Below are 21,509 nucleotides of genomic sequence, written 5' to 3'. Positions count from 1 at the left end.
CATTAAAAAAAAAAAAAAAAAAAAGCAAAAAGACTACAAGAAAATTGTGCGTGAAGCGTATAGTGAATTTTGGCTCACCTAATTTGACTATATATACTAAAAAAGAAGTCTAAAAATATAACAAAATATTAAAATATTTTCACAATACTTTTATTTTTAGGATCTGAATAGATATTGTAGGGACTGGTTTGAGCACTTCTACTTTGAGAGAGTGGACTCAAGCCCACTAGCCCTTACAATGAATTTGTAGAGAGCGGGTTCAAGACTAGGCCCTAAAGAGGGATACAAGGCAAGGCATGGTTGCATGTGGATTGAATAGCATGAAGTGAGTTAAAATGCAATGATGCTCCTCGTCCTTCTCTCGGAGCTTGCAGTTCTTATTACTTCTTTAGTGATCGGTTACAAAGTTTTGGGGGATGCGGTTGCTACAGTATCCTATATTTCTGATTTCCGTCCCTTTTCTCAGAGGGATTCCTTACATTATATACCCCTCTCAGTGATCTTAGCCCTACATTTGTTGATCAACCAGCCCTACTTAGTGCTTGTCCATCAGCCGCCTTCCTATTCTTCTTGTGGGTTGCAGAACCAAGGAGCACTGTTCTTGTGGGCATTTAATGTGGGGGTGACAATTCATCCTGGACTTGCTCCTCCACCATGCTTCCGTGCTGACAGTTGTATTGCTCTTTCTCTTTGGATGCTAGGAAGGTTCTTCTGGTGGCTCTTACTTCCCTTTCAACGGTCTCGGCTAGGAGGACAACATCTCCTCGGCGATGTTTCCTGGAGCTTGGGCTATCTGCGTTCCTCCTGGAGTTTCTTAGATCCTCGGAATGGGCTTTGGGTCGGATATAAGATGGGCGGGATTGCCAAGATCATTAGGCCCACAGATATATTTTTATTTTATTTTAGAGCTCCTCGATCAAATTTTGAATGTCTTGCTTGTTATGGCTTGTCACGTCTTGTCTTCCGTCAGTGCCAAAGTCTCTCCATCTATCCAAGGCACGTTCCTGGCGCTTCGGTACACAAAGCGTGCCCTTATTAAATTCTAGTGGCTCTGTGCTCCCCACGTTCAACGGTGTGATGGTAATCCGACAGTTGGACTTTCTCCAGCTTTATGAGCGGGGAAACTTGCACAGTTACCTTTAATAGGGGATATAAATACCCATTCGAACTGATTGGCCTTTTCATTTTGGCATTCAAGGGTTCTCGCGCGCGTTCACTGAATTCGGTCAAATCTCCAACTACACCGACACCTTTTTCGGCACAAAAAGCCTGTCCGAGGGGAAAAAAAAAAAAGCCCAATATTAAACCACCCTAACAGGTAAAAAAATTAATTTAATGGAAAATTACTATTTAGTCCCTAATTTTCAGATTTTGTGTCAATTTAATCTCTAACATTTCAAATATTTAGTTTATCAACACTAACCGAAACTTCCTAGACTTCCAATAAAGTCCTCTCTTTCTCTATTCAATTATTTGGTTTGCACTGTGAGTCTCTCTTTCTCTCTCTTATAATATCTTAACAGTTCGCTTTGGTTCATTGCTTCTCTCACCCATTTCCTCAAATTTTCTTGTTGTAAATTTTTCATTCCGTGAAGTTTCTTGAGGCCTATTGTCCAATTTGGCTTATTGTGAGTTGAGTTGAGTTTTGATTTCTTAGTATTTATTCCATGTTTGGTTCCCAATAAAGCAAAGGAAAAGAAAAGTAGGGAAAAATAAATTTTTGAATCTTTAGTTTTTGGTAATGAAGATCAAAATAAGCTAAGTTCAAAATTTTTTCAATTTTAGGACATGTGATAGCTTATGTGGCAGAAAATATAATATATTAATATTACCGTTAGCCATGTCAATATTTTTTATCTACCCTTTAGCGATAGTGACCACTTTGACACAATAAAAGGATAAGGACTAAACTAACACGTTTAAAATGTTAGGGACCTAATTGATAGACAAACTAAAGATTATGATCAAATAGCTAATTTACTCTATTAATTTTAAGGGTATGTTAACAAATGCACTAAGGATATTGATTTAGAAAATATTTTTTGAAACATTTTATAGGAAAAAAAAAAAAAATAAGGTAACAAATTTTTTTGACAGCTTTTACATTTCTCATAAAGATAGTATTAAAACTTTATTAAAATGGTCTATTAACAAATACCTTAAGGGCAATCGTTAACACTTTAATTCTAGTTAATGTAGGAGTTAAGAGTTTGAATAAAGACATGTAATTTTTACAATTTTGAAAATTCATTTAATTAAAAAAAATGCTATGTCCATAACATTTTTACAATACTTTCATAACAAATTATAAATAACATGTTATTACTAGGTGTTACTGGTGGACAAAAAAGTAATTTTATTAGTTGTTTCATATTAGAACCAATAATAAATTACCACCTATGAATTGTTGTGAAAATTTTGTTCATGTAGCACTTTCAAATTTAGTTTTAACTTCGAAATTGTGTAAAGAGATGTGGTCCTAGCATTGTTTCTAATATGCATTATGGGAGGTTACAATAAAAGAAATGTAATGTCCACAATATTTTCACCAAACTTCTACAACAAATTTTAAGTGGCAGATTGTTATTAGCAGGAAAAAAAAAATTTAGTAATGTGCTCAAATTAGAACTAATAAAAACTTACCCCCTAAATTTTGTAATGAAAATGTTGTAAAATTAAAATGAAGGTTTTGACCATAAAAATTAAACTATAAAAACTAATTTGACAATTGAGGAAAACTTAAGGAATACCAAATTTATTATTTTTAATTTGAAGATTATCAATAAGTTAAAATGAAGGTTTTGACGGTAAAAAAAAAAATAATCAAAAGATGAAGAAGAGAGAGGAGGTAGAAGGTACATGCTAAATTAATTGGTAAGATCTATTGGTTTTACTCAAAAGACCTATGATTAATCAAAGAAAAGATGACACGTTTGGAAATTGGGTGTGCGGTGGAGATTGGCATCTCATTTTCATTTTTCATCCCAAAGCACCTTGGGCTTAAGTTAAAAAGTTGTATCCCAGTGTAATACATCTATATAAAGAGATGCTATGTCCATAATATTTTTATAACATTTTCACAACAAATCACGAGTAGTTAGTTGTTATTTGTTCAAATTTGAACCTAACACCAAGATTACTTTTTTGCCCCAACAATAACAACTAGTAACATCCTGCTACTTAGGATTGTTGTAAAAATATTATGAAAATATTGTGGACATATCATTTCTTATATAAATATCCATATTTGCTAAAAGTTCTAAGTTTTAGATATCAAAGTCCAAGCTAGACACAACCTTGTTGCACATGTAACACACACGCTATGCCTTTGTGGGCCCCAATGACTCCAATTGATGTCCATTGGGTGTAGTTTTATTCTCCGATTCCATTTGACTCAATGCCTTGCAGGGAAGTCAATGGATCTCACTAGGCTTTGGGGCTCAAAGTCGAGTAGTGTCTTCTATTTGATGCATTGGGAATGAGCTTAGTTAAATAAAGCCCAAAAAATAAAGGGGCCGTTTGGTAGAGGAGTTTAACAACATGTTTTCAATTTTTAAACAACATTACACGTATTTTTACACGTTTTTTTACTCACACGTTTTTAAAAAAAATACAAATAACGTTACTAAAACAACGTTATCAAATGACCTGGAGAGTTCCGAATAATTCAGCTTATTGGATCTCACTAGGCATGGAGCACAATATCGTGTAGTGCCTTCTATTTGATATATTGAGCCTGGGCTTAATAAACAAAGCCAATACGAAAGCGATTTTCCGTGACATTCAGAACATGGGCTAAGAGATAACATTCGTGCTTGATATCAAGGATTTGATAGTTGTTATCCAGTCTTACATTGATATGTTTTTCGGCCCACGACTTGGCGTATAATTTTGGGGTCCTCTTACCATGTCCTCTATAGTCTCTATTCCCCTTTTCTTGAATTCACGACATAGAGAAAGCCCTTTAACTGTCATGTTTTAGTTTTTCAAAAATATCATTATTCCAAAAAAAAAAAAAAAAATTGGTGACAATTTCCTGTAAAAAGTAGGGTTTTCTTTTCAAAGGAAATTAAAAATATTTTTTAAGAAATCTAAACATGTCCTTCAATATGTTTAAATTTAAGATAAGTAGTCTTTTTCAAATTACGATCAATTTGCACAATCAAGAAAAATTAGTATTTATTTTCTAGTAAAATAAGTAGTATTTCAAGCAATATTATATTATATTTCCTATTAAATTTAAGATACATAATCTAAGACAATATAAAACAGATTTTTCAATTACGATCGAACTGCACAGTCAAAGGAATTAGATACTTTTTGTTTTGTTTTGTTTTGTTTTTCTTAATGGCTAAAATTTATTTTAGTCTCTTAACTTTTGCTTCAATGGTCAATTTAGGTCGCAAAGGTGTATATTTGTCAATTGGTCTGTCGCTTTGTCGAAATGATTTAATATGATGTTTCTATCCAAATCTGTAAGCAAATGAACATGTATAAAAATTGTTTTGAAGACATTCATGAGATGTTCATTTAATAGATCTTGTTGTTGGTAAGTATTGTTTGGCAAATTTTACTAATTAAAACATTCATTTGCCATTGATCTGGACAGAAGGAGCTTAGTGACTCATTTTGACAAATGAGAAATTTGAAAAATTGGTTAGGCTATATCCATAGGCGCAAGTGGCTATTATCCACTTTCTATAAGAAATTAGGGTTGCAAAAATATTTATATGGTCTAACCCTACCAAAACTCTTGTACTATTAATATTTGATAAATAGCATTATACGCCATTTTTCTCTTACGCTCCACTCCACTCCACTTGCACTACTCCGCTTCCCTACATTCATAAGGCCCTTTACCGAGTGGCCCAAGATCAAATTTGAACGAACTCTAAAAAGGGAATAAATTGACAAAAATTAAACTTTAAGGACTAGTTTGAAAATTATAGAAAAGATAAGGGAAAATTAAGAAAAAAGAGTTTTTTTTTTTTTAATAAGATAAATAAATTAAAATGGGGGTTATGATAAAAAAAATTAAAAAAAAAAAATTAAGAAAAAAGAGTTTTTTTTTTTTTAATAAGATAAATAAATTAAAATGGGGGTTATGATAAAAAAAATTAAAAAAAAAAAAAAGAACAATGAAGAAGAGAGAGAAGGTAAAAGGTACATGCTAAATTAATTGATTAAGTCTAATGTTCTAAACGAAAAAAACTATGAATAAATCCCATTTTAATTATTTAAAAAAAAAAATGACACGGGGAAATTGGGTGTGGGGGTAGGAAATTGGTATCACATTTTCATTTGTTCATCTCAAACTACCTTAGGCTTAAGCTGAACCTATATGAAATATTAATATCCATTTTGCTAAAAGTTCTGAGTTTTGGATGTGAAAGTCCAAGTCTCCACTTGGAATTCTAGTCCATTATTCATCTCATGTTTTTAACTTCAATATCCCGTAGTAATTTATACTGTAGTATACTTCATTTATCTTGCGGAAAAGTTGAATTGACAAATTTGATAAATTTAGTACAATATTACAAACAAAACAAGTAGTCCGTTAGGACCATTAATAGGTACCGGTTTTATTACACACATAATTCGAATAATTGAAGTATAATATGCATTGCAACAAGTTTAAAAAGCAAAAAGACTGAGTTCGAACTTCCGATCACCAATTTGATTTGTGGATGACGATTTACTGTGCTAAAGGATTGAGTTCAGTAGCCAGATTTATATTGTACATTTCAATTGTATAATTTGATTCACTCTCGTAGCCCTCCTTTTGGGCTATTTCAGTTGTCAGACACTCCTTTAGCTCCGCCACTACTTGACTCATGGTTGGTCTTTTAGTGGAAATGGGAAACACACATAGCATTGCTATTTCAACAGCTTTCCAAGCGGAGTTAATGTTGAAAGCACCCTGCAATCTGTGATCAACAATATTTTTGATATCCCCTTGAGCAACCATGAAACTTACCCATTGACTCATGTGAATGTTTTCCTTGGATCTTTCTATCACGTAGACAAGTGATTATCTTCAAAAGAAAAACTCCAAAGTTATACACATTACTTTTCTGTCAACCTATATGAAATGGAGTACCTGCGAATCAATCTATGTTATAACTGTTTTTTATTAAATTTCCATTCAAACAAATTCATAGGTTTATATCTATTTTATTTTCAAAATTAGTTGCATAATTGTCGATCATAAATACTACTATTGTATTTGACAAACAAAAATTTTTGAAGATGATTTTTAAATTTACATAAATACTCACTCGGGATTTAAATATCCAGGAGTGCCAATAACATTAACCATAGACACATGAGTGTTGCCATTAGTTTGAAAACTCTTGGATAGACCAAACTTAGCTAATTTGGCATGTAAATTTTTGTTCAACAAGATGTTTGTAGTCCCCACATCTCTATGGATACAAGACAAGGTTAGTGATGAGTTGGTTTGCATTTTTTTTTTTTTTTTTGCTAAATAAAAATCTTATTGAACCACATCAAATACAAAAGCCTAGGATGCCTCAACCAGGATAACATTAACAAAACGTGGAGGGCCAGATCCCATATCAAAAGAACCAAAAAAGGACTGGCTAAGGGACCACTTGGCTAGCATATGCGCAACCTGATTAGCCTCCCTATGAACCCAGTTAAAAAAATACATGGCCATAGTCACTAATTACATTCTTAACTGAGTCTACAAAATTCAAAAGTCTCCAAGGAATTAACTTCCCACTAGTTGTAATGGCATTTATACAAACTTTACAATCACTCTCTATAATGCAATTACAAAAAAAGAAATTCAAAGCAATGTGGACAGCCAATAGAATGGCATTAGCCTCAACTTGAATAAGGATGTTGGTGTCAACTTTCTTTGAAATCGCAAACACCAACTTCCCTCTCCAATCTCTGGCAACAATAGCAATACATGATGATAGATCACCTACTGCTGCATCACAATTCAATTTTAGCATACCTTGGCTTGGACAATACCAACTGGCACTGTTTCTAGTTGGGACACTTGTCAACACTGGAACTTTGGGCCGCCAATGCTACAAAAACAGCTTCTGAACACTTCTATTAACTTGACCCTCCACTAGAAGAGATCTCTCATTAATTGCTTTGTTTCTTCACATCCAAATCATATCTAAAATTAGAGCTCCAAATAGCAGGAAATCATTTCTTTGCTCGTTATCCAGCTGAAGAGATGGAGGAGGATCAATAAGTAACTCAATCAAATGGGATGGAGATTGAACTTGCCATCTATCAATTCTAATGTTCCAACGACTGCTAAACCATATAGCTCTAGCAATGTGGCAATGAGTAAATAGGTGTAGGGCTTAGTGATGAGTTGGTTTGCATTTTTTATTTTTTATTTTTTTATTTTTTTTTGGCTCAATAAAAATCTTATTGAACCACATCATATACAAAAGCCTGGGATGCCTCAACCAGGATAACATTAACAAAATTTGGAGGGCCAAATCCCATATCAAAAGAACCAAAAAGAGATTGGCTAAGGGACCACTTGGCTAGCACATGCGCAGCCTGATTAGCCTCCCTATGAACCCAGTTAAAAAAATACATAGCCATAGTCACTAATTACATTCTTAACTGAGTCCACAAAATTCAAAAGTCTCCAAGGAATTAACTTCCCACTAGCTCTAATGGCATTTATACAAACTTTACAATCACTCTCTATAATGATTACTAAAAGAGAAATTCAAAGCAATGTGGACAGCCAATAGAATGACATTAGCCTCAACTTGAACAGGGATGTTGGTGTTAACTTTCTTTGAAATCGTAAACACTAACTTCCCTCTCTAATCTCTGGCAACAATAGCAATACATGATGATAGATCACCTACTGCTGCATCACAATTCAATTTTAGCATACCTTGGCTTGGACAACACCACCTGACACTGTTTCTAGTTGGGACACTTGTCAACATTGGAACTTTGGGCCGCCAATGCTCCAAAAACAGCTTTTGAACGCTTCTATTAACTTGATCCTCCACTAGAAGAGATCTCTCATTAATTGCTTTGTTTCTCCACATCCAAATCATTTCTAAAATTAGAGCTCCAAATAGCAGGAAATCATTTCTTTGCTCTTTATCCAGCTGGAGAGATGGAGGAGGATCAATAAGTAACTCAATCAAATGGGATAGAGATTGAACTTGCCATCTATCAATTCTAATGTTCCAACGACTGCCAAACCATATAGCTCTAGCAATGTGGCAATGAGTAAATAGGTGTAGGGCTGACTCTGTCTCAACATTACAAAGAGGGCAGTTAGTATTAGAGGAGGGTGAAAACTCACTCAATTTGTCCTTAGTGGGAAGAAGATTATATGCTATTCTCCAAAGGTGCATCTATAGTCTCTCATGAATGCTGGCTTTCCATATTTTCCTTGTATATATAACAAATTTCACATTTCATATTTTTGATAAATAATATCGATTTCAAAATTAGGATTGGAGTATTTGCACCATTGTTGTAGACCACCAATAATACTCTTTGTTGTGTTCTTCAGTTAAAGTAACCATGATCATGCGATAATTAAATTAATACAATAAAGTTTTAGAAAGGAGAATTTTTTTTCTATTGTAAAAAACACAAGTGGTATTATCTATTTATGGAGAATCAAATTAATGAGCTAAAAATGTGAAGCATTTGCATTTGCTTACTACTTCAATTATAACCAAACCTGAAAGATGTGCTTCTAAGTCTACATTAGCCATGAACTCATAGAAACTAAATAGGGTATCGGGTTGGACTATGAATGCATTAAATACAAACTGAATTTCAGAACATACTTGAATAACAATTAATGATTAAATTACATTACTTTTGTATAGAACCACCAGTAGTATATTTCATGAAAAATGAAAACCATTATGCACCAATTACAAGTTGATACTTGATGCATATTGTGAAATTATGTATGTATTAAATGTGTCCCACATTCTCACGTTTTATTTATTTATTTTATATTTTTTAAGAACCATGGTCTTGGCTCTTGGGTCATAAAATAGGTTGTTACTTGACAAGCAATGGACTAATCGGATCCTTTGCTGCAAAAGTAACTGATTCATTGGGCTAGAGAGTCCCTTGATGGATAGAGTTGGACCTGTGGGCGCCCACGAGTCCAGTGCCATATGGTGTAGCCTTTTAACTCCATTGCGCTTGGAAGTCCATTACCTTGTAGTATTACTGTTTTCCTTTGATTCCATAGCACTCAATGCCTTGTAGACTCTAGACTGTAGTGAAGTCAATGGATCTCATTAGGCTTAGTTGCTCAAAATCGTGCAGTGTCTTCTATTTGAATTATTGAGCATGGGCTTAGTTAAAAAAGCTGACAAAAAAGCGAGCTTCCGTGACATTTAGCTCATGGGCTTAGAGTTAACATTGTGCTTGATATTTAAGGCTTTGCTAGTTGTTATCGATTCTTTGATTTACGAGTTTTTCGGCCTACGATTAAGGCCTCATTCGACTTTTAGGTGTAGTGTTTGGGGGCCTGTTACCATCTCCTTTATACCCCTTTTTTAGATATCACACAACATAGAGAAAGCCCTAAACTGTCATAATTTTGTTTTCTCAATATCATCAATAGCTCAATACTTATAACAATTAAAAAAAAAAATTTGTGACAATTTCTTGTAAAAATTTTGGTTTTCTTTTTAGTGGAAATTAAACACAACTTCAATTGAAATAACTATGCATCTTCCTATAAAATAAATGACAAAATTTAACTACAAAATTATTTGTAACTTTAGGCTACAACCTTACTTTATATCTTTTTATTGAAGGTGAATTTTGACAAATCTATCATTGGATTACATCTTCTTCTTATATCTTCTATACTTGCAAAATTTCTAAAAAATAAAAAATCAATAGCTATGTTATCAACAAATTATTTTAATTGCAAGTTTTGGTAGTTTAAAATTATGCATAAAATATAAGCTTATAGATCATATAGTAAATAATATCCAACTGACACAAAATTAGATATGTATATTAAGAGCGTAAAGAACATATAAGTCAATGGTTAGATTTTCAAAATATGTAGTGATGTTAATATTATTGAGTAAGATTGTAATCTTAGGCTATAACCAATTTTGCACCTAAACTTTGTCCTAAAATAAATAGTATTTTTCAAAAAAAATTTAGATACTATTTCATAGTAAATTATTTAAGATACATAATGTGAGATAATATAAAACATATTTTTCAATTACTATCAATTTGAACCATCAAAGCAATTAGGATACAAGGTTTGGATATCAAACATATTAATATCCATATTCGCTAAAGGTTTTAAGTTTTGGATATCAAAGTCCATGCTTAAGTAGCCACTAGGAATTCCAGTCATGAAACCAACACTCACAGCTTCAACTATGGAAGTTGAGTATGTATCATGTTATGAGGCTACATGTCATGTTTTGTGATACAAAATTTTATTTTTGGGCTTATTAATTCCATTTTTAAAGTCAATGATGAAACCATGAGAGGTGTGGTCTAGTGGTCTTGGGTGATGCACAAGATGCACTGAGTGTGAGGTCCAAGGTTTGAGTCCTAATATGAACTCACTTGGATTGCCTTGGATTGCCTCTCTTAGTAGCTCAAGGTTCATTAGTATCCCTTGTGAGATTCGGAAATTATGGTTCACTGTGGTCTCCTACACTCCAATAAAGCCTTGGACCAACGGGTAGGATGCTACTATGGTTATGCATAGGTAAGATTGCCATGTTGGTTGCCCCTTACAAAAAAAAAAAAAAAAGTCAATGATGAAATATTGAAATATTTTTGCTGCAATTAGTTTCTCTCGTAACAAAAAAAGTTCTTCATACATCCAGATGCTTTTTTCTATGGCTGCAGCAAACACCAATACTCTTTGTGAAACGGTGTGGTATTTTACGCTTTCTACGAAATGGGTTGTTAGGCTGTGGAGTTACTAGATACAACCTAGGCCTTTGTGGGCCCTAATGAGTCCAATTACATTGGGCTTTGAAGTCCATTACCATCTAGTATCATTCTCTAATTCCATTGGACTCAATGCCTTGTAGTGAAGTCAATGGATCTCATGAGCTTTTGGGGCTCAAAATCTTGTAGACTTGTACTGTCTTCTATTTGATGCATTGGGCATAGGCTTAGTCAAATAAATTCCACAAAATTGAGGGCAAAAATGTCCAATCACTTCCTAAACTTTGATATAGTGACTATGACACCCCCTTAAACTTTTGTTTAGGCTTTCTACAAGTGCCAAATTAATACCTCTGTTACTCTTCTGTTAGTATACTAACAGAATCATCACATGAGACTTATGTGGACTTAAAAATATTCTATCTAATTCTGTGAACTTCCATGGTAGGAGGAGAGAGAGCCGATTGAACCAGACCCCTGTTTGGGGTCTCACCGGGGAGCTAGAGATTGTGTTGTTGAAATAAAAAATGCAAGCTCAAAGAAGGTTCAGCAATGGCAGAAAGCATGTAGAGACATGAAGGCATGCAGAGAGAGAGAGAATGAACATTCTGGAGCTTTGAGAAAATGATTTCGTATATATAAATATTTGACTTTGTTTCTTTATATATAACAGAAACAGAGTAACCAATTTGACCAAAAATATTCAATCCCAAGTCAACCAATACAAACATGACAAGTGGCATGTAGCTTAACACTTTATTTACAAACTACAATATAAAACTACTAAACTAAACTAATATCTACAAGATATTCTATGTTGTGACAAGTAGCTACAAGACTCACAGATATCTACAAGACACTACAAGAAGACTCAAATATCTACAAGATATTTAATACTCCCCCTCAAGATGAACCGTATATGTTAATAAAGTTCATCTTGGAAAGCAAGTGATGAAACTGCTTCTGCCTAAGAGCTTTGGTAAAGAAATTTGCAATCTGGTGCCATGTAGGAATATGAAATGTTTTAATAACCTCATCTTCAATCTTTTCTCGAATGAAATGGCAGTCTATTTCAATATGTGTTTGTTCATTAATGATACACAGGATTAGCAGCTATATAGAGGGCTGCTTTACTATCACAATAAAGGAAAGCAAGTTGAAAATGATTTAAGCCAAAAGTTTTGAGCAAAGTAATGAGCCAAACCACCTCACTAGTGACTGTTGCCATTGATCTATACTCCGACTCAGCAGAGGATCTGGACACCACCTGCTGTTTTTTACTCTTCCAAGAAATTAGTGAATCTCCTAAAAACACACAAAACCCTATGATTGACCTTTTGGTATCAGGGCAGGCTACCCAAACAGCATCGCAATAGGACTTCAATTGCAATTCTAATCTTGCAGACAAAAACAAGCCTTGACCTGGTGTTTTCTTCAAGTACTTGAGGATTTTGTAAGCAGCTTAAAGGTGAGGTACTCTAGGTGAACTCATGAATTGACTTAACTTATGGACTGAATAACAAATGTCAGGCCTAGTCAATGTCAAATACAAAAGTCTTCCTATTAACCTTCTGTACAATGAAGCATCTGGGACTACATCACTAACTGAACTATTGAATTTAGCTGATTGATCCATAGGAATGTTTGTTGGCTTAAAAACTAACATACCAGCATTAGACAGAAGCTCAAGAGTGTATTTTCTCTGACATAATGAGATTCCATTGGCAGTTCTTGCTACCTCAAGACCTAGGAAATACTTCAAGGTTCCCAAATCTTTGAGCTTGAACTTGTCGTCCAGAAATTGCTTAAACACATTCATAGCATCCACATCATTACTAGCAATAAGAATATCATCAACATAAACAAGTATGATGATCATAGAACCTCCCTTAATCCTAGTATTGTACAATGACTTGATCCACAATTGTAGAGGATAACTTTGCAAACCATTGTCTGCTTGCCTGTTTAAGCCCATAAAGGGACTTTGTCAATCTATAAACCCCCCCTTTGTTGCCAAACCCAGGTGGTGGGTGCATGTAAACCTCTTCATGTAAGTCTCCATGCAAGAAAGCATTGTTGACATCTAACTGAGTTAAATGCCAACCATGAATAGCAGCAAGAGCCAAAAGAGTTTTGACAATAACGAACTTAGCCACAGGAGAAAAGGTCTTATAAAAGCCTATACCTTCAGTTTGTGTAAAACCTTTGGCCACTAACCTAGCCTTATACATTTTAACAGAGTCATCAGCCTTCAACTTGATTTTATAAACCCATTTACACCCAATTGGTACCTTACCAGGAGGAAGCTTACACATAACCCAAGTATGGTTAGCTTGAAGTGCATCAATTTCAGCCTTAATGGAATCAAGCCACTTAGGATCATTCAAAGCTTGAGCATAAGTTTCAAGTTCCTTAGCAATGGTTAATGCAAGGGAAAAGGATTTATGGGTAGAAGAAAGTTTGGCATAGGAAAGTGTTGAAGCAAGAGGACAAAGAATACCGGTATCACCAGGAGCAGTGGAACCATTTGATTGAGGACGTGAAACCTAGGCAAACACATGCAGAAGCCAAGTTGTAATGATAGTCCTAAAGATAACTAGGAGGTTTCCTAACTCTAGTGGATTGCCTAACAGGTTGATCATCAGGTTGGGATTGAGGAACATCGCGAGAAGAATTAGAATGGTTAGAATTAGGATGAATAAGGTTAGTGAACTCATCAAGAGGTACAACTAAGTCTGTGGAGAAAGAGGGAGTGAATTTTGCAGTGGGAAAAGAAGAAGAGGAATCTGGTATGATAGGTTGAGAAGGAAACATGTTGGGGTAGGAAGAAATGGGAACAGACTTAGGATTGGACAACTAGTGTTAGGGGTGTGCAGAAAACCGACGAACCGAACAAACCGGCCGAAATCTACCGAACCGTTGCCAAATTTTCGGTTCGGTTTCGGTTTTGAATTTTTAAAACCAAAAATATTCGATTTGGTTTCGGTGTTAGATTTTTCACCCCGAAACCGAGCCGAACAATCTGATATATATATATATATATATATGCTACTTTAAAACATAACTCATCAGTGGCTTAGTGGTATGCTCCTTGTATTTTGGCTAGCAGATCCAAAGTTCGAGCCTTTGTGTGCGCGTGTGTTTTTTGGAATTTAATTTTTTAAAACCATAGTATTGTAGCATGATATAAATACCCCTAATCCCTAATTTCTTCTCTTCTTTTCTTTTCTTCAGCCGCCCCCTTCCCTAATTTTTTCTCCGTCTCTCTATTTTCTTCTTCTCTTTTCTTTTCTTCAGCCACCCCTAATCCTCTACCCTTCTCACGTCTCTGCCGTTCTTGCTTCAGTTCAGCCGCTCCATTTTCTTCTTCTCTTTTCTTTTCTTCAGCCACCCCTAATCCTCTACCCTTCTCATATCTCTGCCGTTCTCACTTCAGTTCTGCCACTCCTTCCCCATCTACCTCAACTGCCTCATTCTTTTCTTTTCTTTTCATTCTCTAAGTCCATGGACCATGGCCATGCCTTTCTCTTCTCTCTGAGTCACATATCTCTGTACAGAGAACGAAAAATCACTGGTAGGCTCCTGCTATGGTGCAGCAACGATAAAATTCTGTTTGGACCTTTTTGATAATTCAAAATATTTTCAATTTTTTTGTTGGAATCTGAGTGTAAATTGTTGAACAAATATTCTTGGAAGTTTTTCTTTCTCTGTCATTCTGATTTGTACAACAGCTCTCTCTTTGTTGCTTTATTAAAATTAGGGTTTTGAAAATCTCAATAACCCTCTCTTTGGAAAACCGAAAACCAACCGAAACCGACTGAAAATGAAATACACCGAAACCGATGGTTTTCCAGCCATTTCGGTCGGTTTCGGTTGAGAATTTCACAAACTGAAATATTCAGTTTCGGTTGGCCATACGTATAAAAACTGACCGAAACCGAATCGACGCACCCCTAACCAGTGTTTCAAAGGAAAGATATTTTCTTTAAAACCAACATCTCTAGAGACAAAACAAGTTTTAGTAGTCAAATCATAAACCTTATAGCCCTTAGTGCCAAAAGGATAACCAAGGAACATACAAGGCTTAGCCCTGGCATCAAACTTAGTCCTATCTCTAGATAAGGTTGAAACAAAACACAAACAACCAAAAATTCTTAAATGACCATAGGAAGGTGAATGCCCTAACAGTTTTTCATAAGGAGTGAAATTTTGAAGAAATGGACTAGGTGTTCTATTAATCATATAAGTGGTAGTGAGAACACAATCACCCCAGAATTTGAGAGGTAAATTAGCTTGAAATCTCAAAGCTCTAGCCACAGTAAGAAGATGTTGGTGTTTCCTCTCAACAACTAAATTTTGTTGAGGTGTTTCCACACAAGACAATTGGTGTATAATTCCTTTAGAATCATAAAAGGAATTCAAAGCAAATTCAGGTCCATTATTTGATCTAATGACCTTATAGGAAGTTTAAATTGAGTAAGAATGGGATTATAAAAGGATTGAATCAAAGATGAAGCCTCTGACTTGTATTTCATCAGAAACACCCAAGTGCACCTACTATAGTCATCCACTAAGGTAAGAAAATACCTAGAACCATTTAGGGAAGGTGTGGAGTTAGGGCCCCAGATATCAACATGTATTAAATCAAAACATGCATATGAATGAGAAGTAGAAATAGGAAAAGACAATCTCTTTTGCTTAGCTAATGGATAGATAGAACAATCAAAGTTCTTATTATTGCAAGAAATGATGGTAGGTACAACAGATTGCAACAAATCAAGTCTTTTAGTAGAGGGATGACCTAATCTACAATGCCATAGACTAGTAGTATCAACAGAATTCACATCACAAGAATTAAGAGCTGTTATAGTAGGAAAAGAAGGTGAAAGCTTGGAAAGAGCATTGGAGACACATGATGGCAAACAATCTGACAAGCTGCTTTGCAATGTGTATAATCCACCTTGATTTCTACCTAACCTAATCATCTTCCAGGGCTGTAAGTCCTGAATGAAATAGTATTGTGAAAGAAAAATGCAACAACAAGAAGGATGTTGGGTCAATTTACTAATGGAAATCAGATTAAAGGAAAAACTAGGAATGCAAAGCACATTGCCAAGAACTAAGGTAGAAGGTAGTTGCACAGTGCCAATATGTGTAACTTTTGCCATGTCACCATTGGGAAGTTTGATAGAAATTTGTATATCAGAAGTAATGGAAGTGAAAAAGGCTAAAGAATGAATCATATGATTAGTGGCTCCACTGTTAAGAATCCAATCAATGGACTGAATATGAGAAGTACTGATTGAAGAAGAAAAACTTGAATATTCAAGAGAGGGAATAGACCATATACCTGATATCTCATGTCCTTGAAGATCAAATAAAGGCTGAGTGATGATATTTGCAACTTGATGGGTATCTGCAGCTCCCTCAGAAGGTCCTTGAGTACCAAAATGGCAGTTGGAGTTTAACAAACTAAGTAACTGCTGATGTTCTGACTTAGTAAGGCTAACACCTCCACTTGCATCATCTTCAGGAGCAATTACATTGTTGGCAAAATTTGGTAGAGTAGTTGCAACCTGGCCTTTAGTGGACTTGAACTTATAGCCAGGAGGGTATCCATGAAACTTATAGCATATGTTAACCACATAACCCATTGCACCACAGTAAGCACATTGTGGCCTACCCTTCTTGAAGTTCTTGACATTCGTTGTTGCTAATGCTGATGCCAAAGCAGCTGCTGTGTCAAGTTGCATTTTCTTGGCAGCACCAACCTTCCTTTGCTTCTTATCTTGAAGTATAAGAGAAAACACCTTGCTCAAGGGAGGCATAGGATCCATAATTAGAATCTATCATTTGACAGATGCATAAGTCTCATTCAACCCCATCAGAAAAGACATAGTACATTCCTTCACTTGATGACCATAGGTACATGTCCTATAATTGGAAAATTCATCCCAAAGTCCCTTAAATTTGGTGTAATATGCATTGATGGTTAAATTGTCTTGAGTCAAAGAACTAATCTCCTTTCTCAACTCAAAGATCCTAGGGCCATTACCTTGTCCAAATTTGAACTGTAAGTCAATCCACACATCTTTGGCAGTCTTGAAATAGACTATGCTTGGTTGTAAATCCTTGGAGACAGAATTAAACAGCCAAGCCAAGACTATGCTGTTACATTTACACCAAGCTCTGTAATAGGGACGATCAACAGATTGCAGTTTGGGAATAGAACCATCAATGAATCCTAGTTTGGTCTTGGCATCTACAAAAATGAGGATTACCCTACTCCATGTGCTATAATTCTCTTTAGTGAGAGGTTGAACCACCAATGAAATACCAGGATTATCACCACTGGATAGAAAATGGGGGCTAGAGGAATTTTCCCAATGCTGAACAGTTGGAGCAGTAGCATTGGAAGTACTTTCAGTCATACTTAGTGCAATGTTTATCAAGAAAAAGATGAAACTTGATTGAAGATTCAAAGTCCCAAACAGGATTTAGCAAACGAAAAATCAAGAATTTTCCTTTTAGAGAAAAATCTTCAAGGAACAAGTAATGAACACTGTGATATAATGTAATGTCAGATCAAATCAAGATTCAATTTACAATCTTGATGAACTCACTGCAAATTGGGAATTGAAATCCTAAGATTGGAAGAAATCAATTTCCAATTATGAAGAGGGGAATCTAGATTTCAATATGCTAAAGAAATCAAGATCTAGAAGATGATGAACTTAGTGCAAGAATCAATCAAAAACACAATGAAGAAAATTTCTAATTGATTAGAAAGAAGCACTAAGAAATCAAAAGAAAACGAAATTGAACTAGGAAGAATCAGAGAATACTAGACTTGAACGATTCTCTGAGCTAGTTTAGCTTTGATACTATGTTGAAAAAAAAAAAAAAGCGAGCTTGAAGAAGGTTCAACAATGGCGGAAAGCATGCAGAGACGTGAAGCATGCAGAGAGAGAGAATGAACATTCTGGAGCTTTGAAAAATGATTTCGCATATATAAATATCTGACTCTGTTTCTTTATATATAACAGAAACAGAGTAACCAATTTGACCAACAATATTCAATCCCAAGTCAGCCAATACAAACATGACAAGTGGCATGTAACTTAACACTCTATTTACAAACTACAATATAAAACTACTAAACTAAACTAATATCTACAAGATTTTCTATGCCGTGACAGATAGCTACAAGACTCACAATATCTACAAGACACTACAAGAAGACTCAAAATCTACAAGATATTTAATATGTATCCCACTTCCGATCTCACCATCCAACTTCTGGGCAAGTCAATTAGGCCCCAACACAAAATGCCAAAAAAAAAAAAAAAAAGCAAAACAAAACCACCCATCTGCATAATTAATCAATTTGCAGAAACCCAATAAAAAAAACAAACAACAATAGTAGAACTTGTTATTGAAGCTAAAATAAGTTTAACCCATTACTGAAAGTCCAAATAAAAACTACAAAATCAAACACCAATCTCATCAAATACCTCCACTAAACTATCTCCTTCGGACTTCACAACCATTTAAAACCAAGTCTTGCCCCCCACAAAAAAAACTCTTTATTGAAAATGCTAAAATCAAACCCATCTACCTTAGAACCCAAGCTTGCAGTGTACCTATACATCAAAATAAAAAAAAAAGATCACCATATTAGATTAGTGTAAAAATGGCGTTTGAAGAATCTAGAAGCAGAGGAATTGGTTGGGACTTGATGGTATTGTGGTCTGACTCCAGCTTAGACGATGAGATCTTTGGTGGACATGAGCTCCATCTCCGTGAGACCAAGAACGATGGGTCTAGTTCAACTTTATCTCTCTCTAAACCTGACCCCAAGTTTCTCTCTCCTTCTATCATCGCTTCATGAAATTAGATTTAGAATTTTGAAGAACACTGCATCTCATGTGACTATTATTTAGTATATTTTTAGCTGCATATTTTTTAGTATATTAACAGAAGAGAACATATATATTATTTGGCTCTTGTACAAAGTTTAAGGAGAAATTGGTTGGAGAAAAAAAAAGGTTTATGGTGTTATGGCAACTACATCAAAGTTCAGGGTGTCGGCATTTCTCTCTCTCCTCCCCCCCCCCCCCCCCGCGAGAGCTTTGAACAATTCAGTCGAATGGAACTCACTGGGCTTGGAGCAACAAAATCTTGTGGTGTCTTCTATTTGATTTACTGAGCATAGGCTTAGCTAATAAAGCCAACATAAAAGAGAGCTTCCCTGACATTTAGCTCACGGGCTTAGAGATAACATTTGTACTTGATATTAAGGCTTTGATAGTTGTTTTCCAGTCTTAGATTTGCATGTTTTTTGGACCACGAGTTGGCTTATTAGGGTTTTAGGTATAGTGTTTGGGGGCCTGTTACCATCTGCTTTATAACCCTTTTCTTCAATTCAATATGTCAAGAAAGCCCGTTAACTGTCATATTTAAGTTTTTAATTAAAATAACTATTCAAAGAAACTACAAGAAAAAAAACGCTGTCAATTTCCCTTAAAAAATAGGGTTATCTTTCCAAAGGAAATTTAAAACATTTTTTTTTAAGGATATCAAAACAGGTTTTCCAATATGTTTAATTTAAGATAAGTAGTCCTTTTTTACAAAAAAGTAGTAGTTTCTTTCAAAATAAGATAGATTTGCAGAGTCAAGAAAAATTAGTATGCATTTTCCTATAAAATAAGTAGTCTTTTTCAAGAAAAAAAGAAAAAGAAAAAACTATTTTCCTATAAATTTAAGATACATAGTCTAATACAAGTTAAAACACTTTTTTTTTTCTCTCTCTACCAAAGTAGGGACCAAAATAAAAATTGGCACAAAATATAAGGATCAAAAATGTGTTTTCACCAATAATAAATCATACCAATGGAGTTGAATCTCTCTCTCTCTCTCTCTCTCTCTGTGTCTCTGTGAAGAGGACAAAATTGATGACAGAATGCTTGACAGAGATACAAGACAGAAGCAAATGTCATCTCAGTACTTGACAGAGGCACATGTCATTTTTATATTGTTGGTTGTGACCAAACTTTGCCTTTTTTTTTTTTTTTTTGAAAGGACCAAACTTTGCCTTTATTTTAATAAATTTAAAGATATGAATATTAAGTCATTTGGAGCTATGAAATATAGTGCCTGACCTTAATATATATTTTAAAATCACTGTGAGACAACTGATGTGTTACTATCACACAATGTGAAATATCTTCAAATATGTAAGAATAATTGTTTATTTATTATTTTCAATAAAATGATATGTTCTATAAGTTCAGAACAAAAACTATGCAATGCACGAGTCTTCAACTAGTATATATAAAAAATAGGAATCTTATTCAAAGTGATCTAAGCTTTTGTCAAGTAGCATATTCCTTGATAATTCTCTTCATTTAGCCTTTTGCATCATCAACATATTGCATTTATATCAAAGTATTATTTCATTTCTAAAAAAGAAAACAAAATACACTATATTAAGTCAGTAAGTCTTCCACCCTAAACAAGCTTTGAATTATCTTTCTAATTAGTTTCAACATTTTCTTTCTATTAAAAAAAATGATAGATTTTTTTAATTGATAAAATGATAATTTTGTAGCGGTTAATTAATATATAAATAAAATTTATGTAGTTTTTTTTCCTGCTCACAATAAGTTGGGTGGGAGGATTGAATTTAGGCTCTTCCAGGCACATTGGTACTACAACTTGGGTTGGAGGTTGTACCGAATATTTTTCGGGGGTTTAAGCCAGTATTGATGTTTCGACCGGTGCAGTAAAAAAATATTAAAAAAAAATTAAAAAAATGTCATTTAATCTAATGCATTGGATTAATATATGGAATTATACAAATAGTGATAACTATCACCTCGAAATAAAAATATTTTGTTCTATTGAACAAACCAAAATAACATCGGGTACGAAATTGACTCCTTTGATTATAACACATAATGAGTATTATTCATAAACTATAAAAAAAAAAAAAGAAAAAAAAAAAGAAGAAGAAGAAGAAGGTAAATTACTATTTTGGTCCCTGATGTTTATACCATGTGTAAATTTGGCCCCTAATGTTTCAAATGTATCCGTTTAGTCCCCTCAAATTTTGTTACCATGTCAAACTAGTTCATATTGTTAACTGATGGACAAAGAATGCTGATGTGACTAACAAAATAAAAAATGTAAAATACTAAAATTATTAACAGTTTTACTACATAAAACTTATAAGTTGATATAGCAATGAATGTAATTGGTGAGTTTCAACCACCTTATAAATTGTGGGTTCCAATTAGCTCAACTGATAAAGTTTCTGATGGTTGTATAAGAAATCAGGAGTTCAATCCTCGCTTATACCAAAAACTGATTGGTGTCTTGGTCTGAAACCACCTTATAAATTAACAATTTGGTTGCCTATCTGTGATTAGTGATACATTAGCTTAAGCTAATTTGAAGCTCATTAAGCATTGAGAAGAAAGGACTGAGCATTGTAGTGGTGAGCTTTACATCTTTATCGTTAATACTGAAGTTACCTATTTATGAATATGTATAGTAATTATTCGAAATGTTGGTTTCAT

The sequence above is a fragment of the Quercus suber genome, unplaced genomic scaffold (assembly GCF_002906115.3).
Source record: "Quercus suber isolate HL8 unplaced genomic scaffold, Cork oak 2.0 scaffold_200, whole genome shotgun sequence".
Taxonomy (NCBI): domain Eukaryota; kingdom Viridiplantae; phylum Streptophyta; class Magnoliopsida; order Fagales; family Fagaceae; genus Quercus; species Quercus suber.
Note: the sequence above shows the minus strand (reverse complement) of the source record.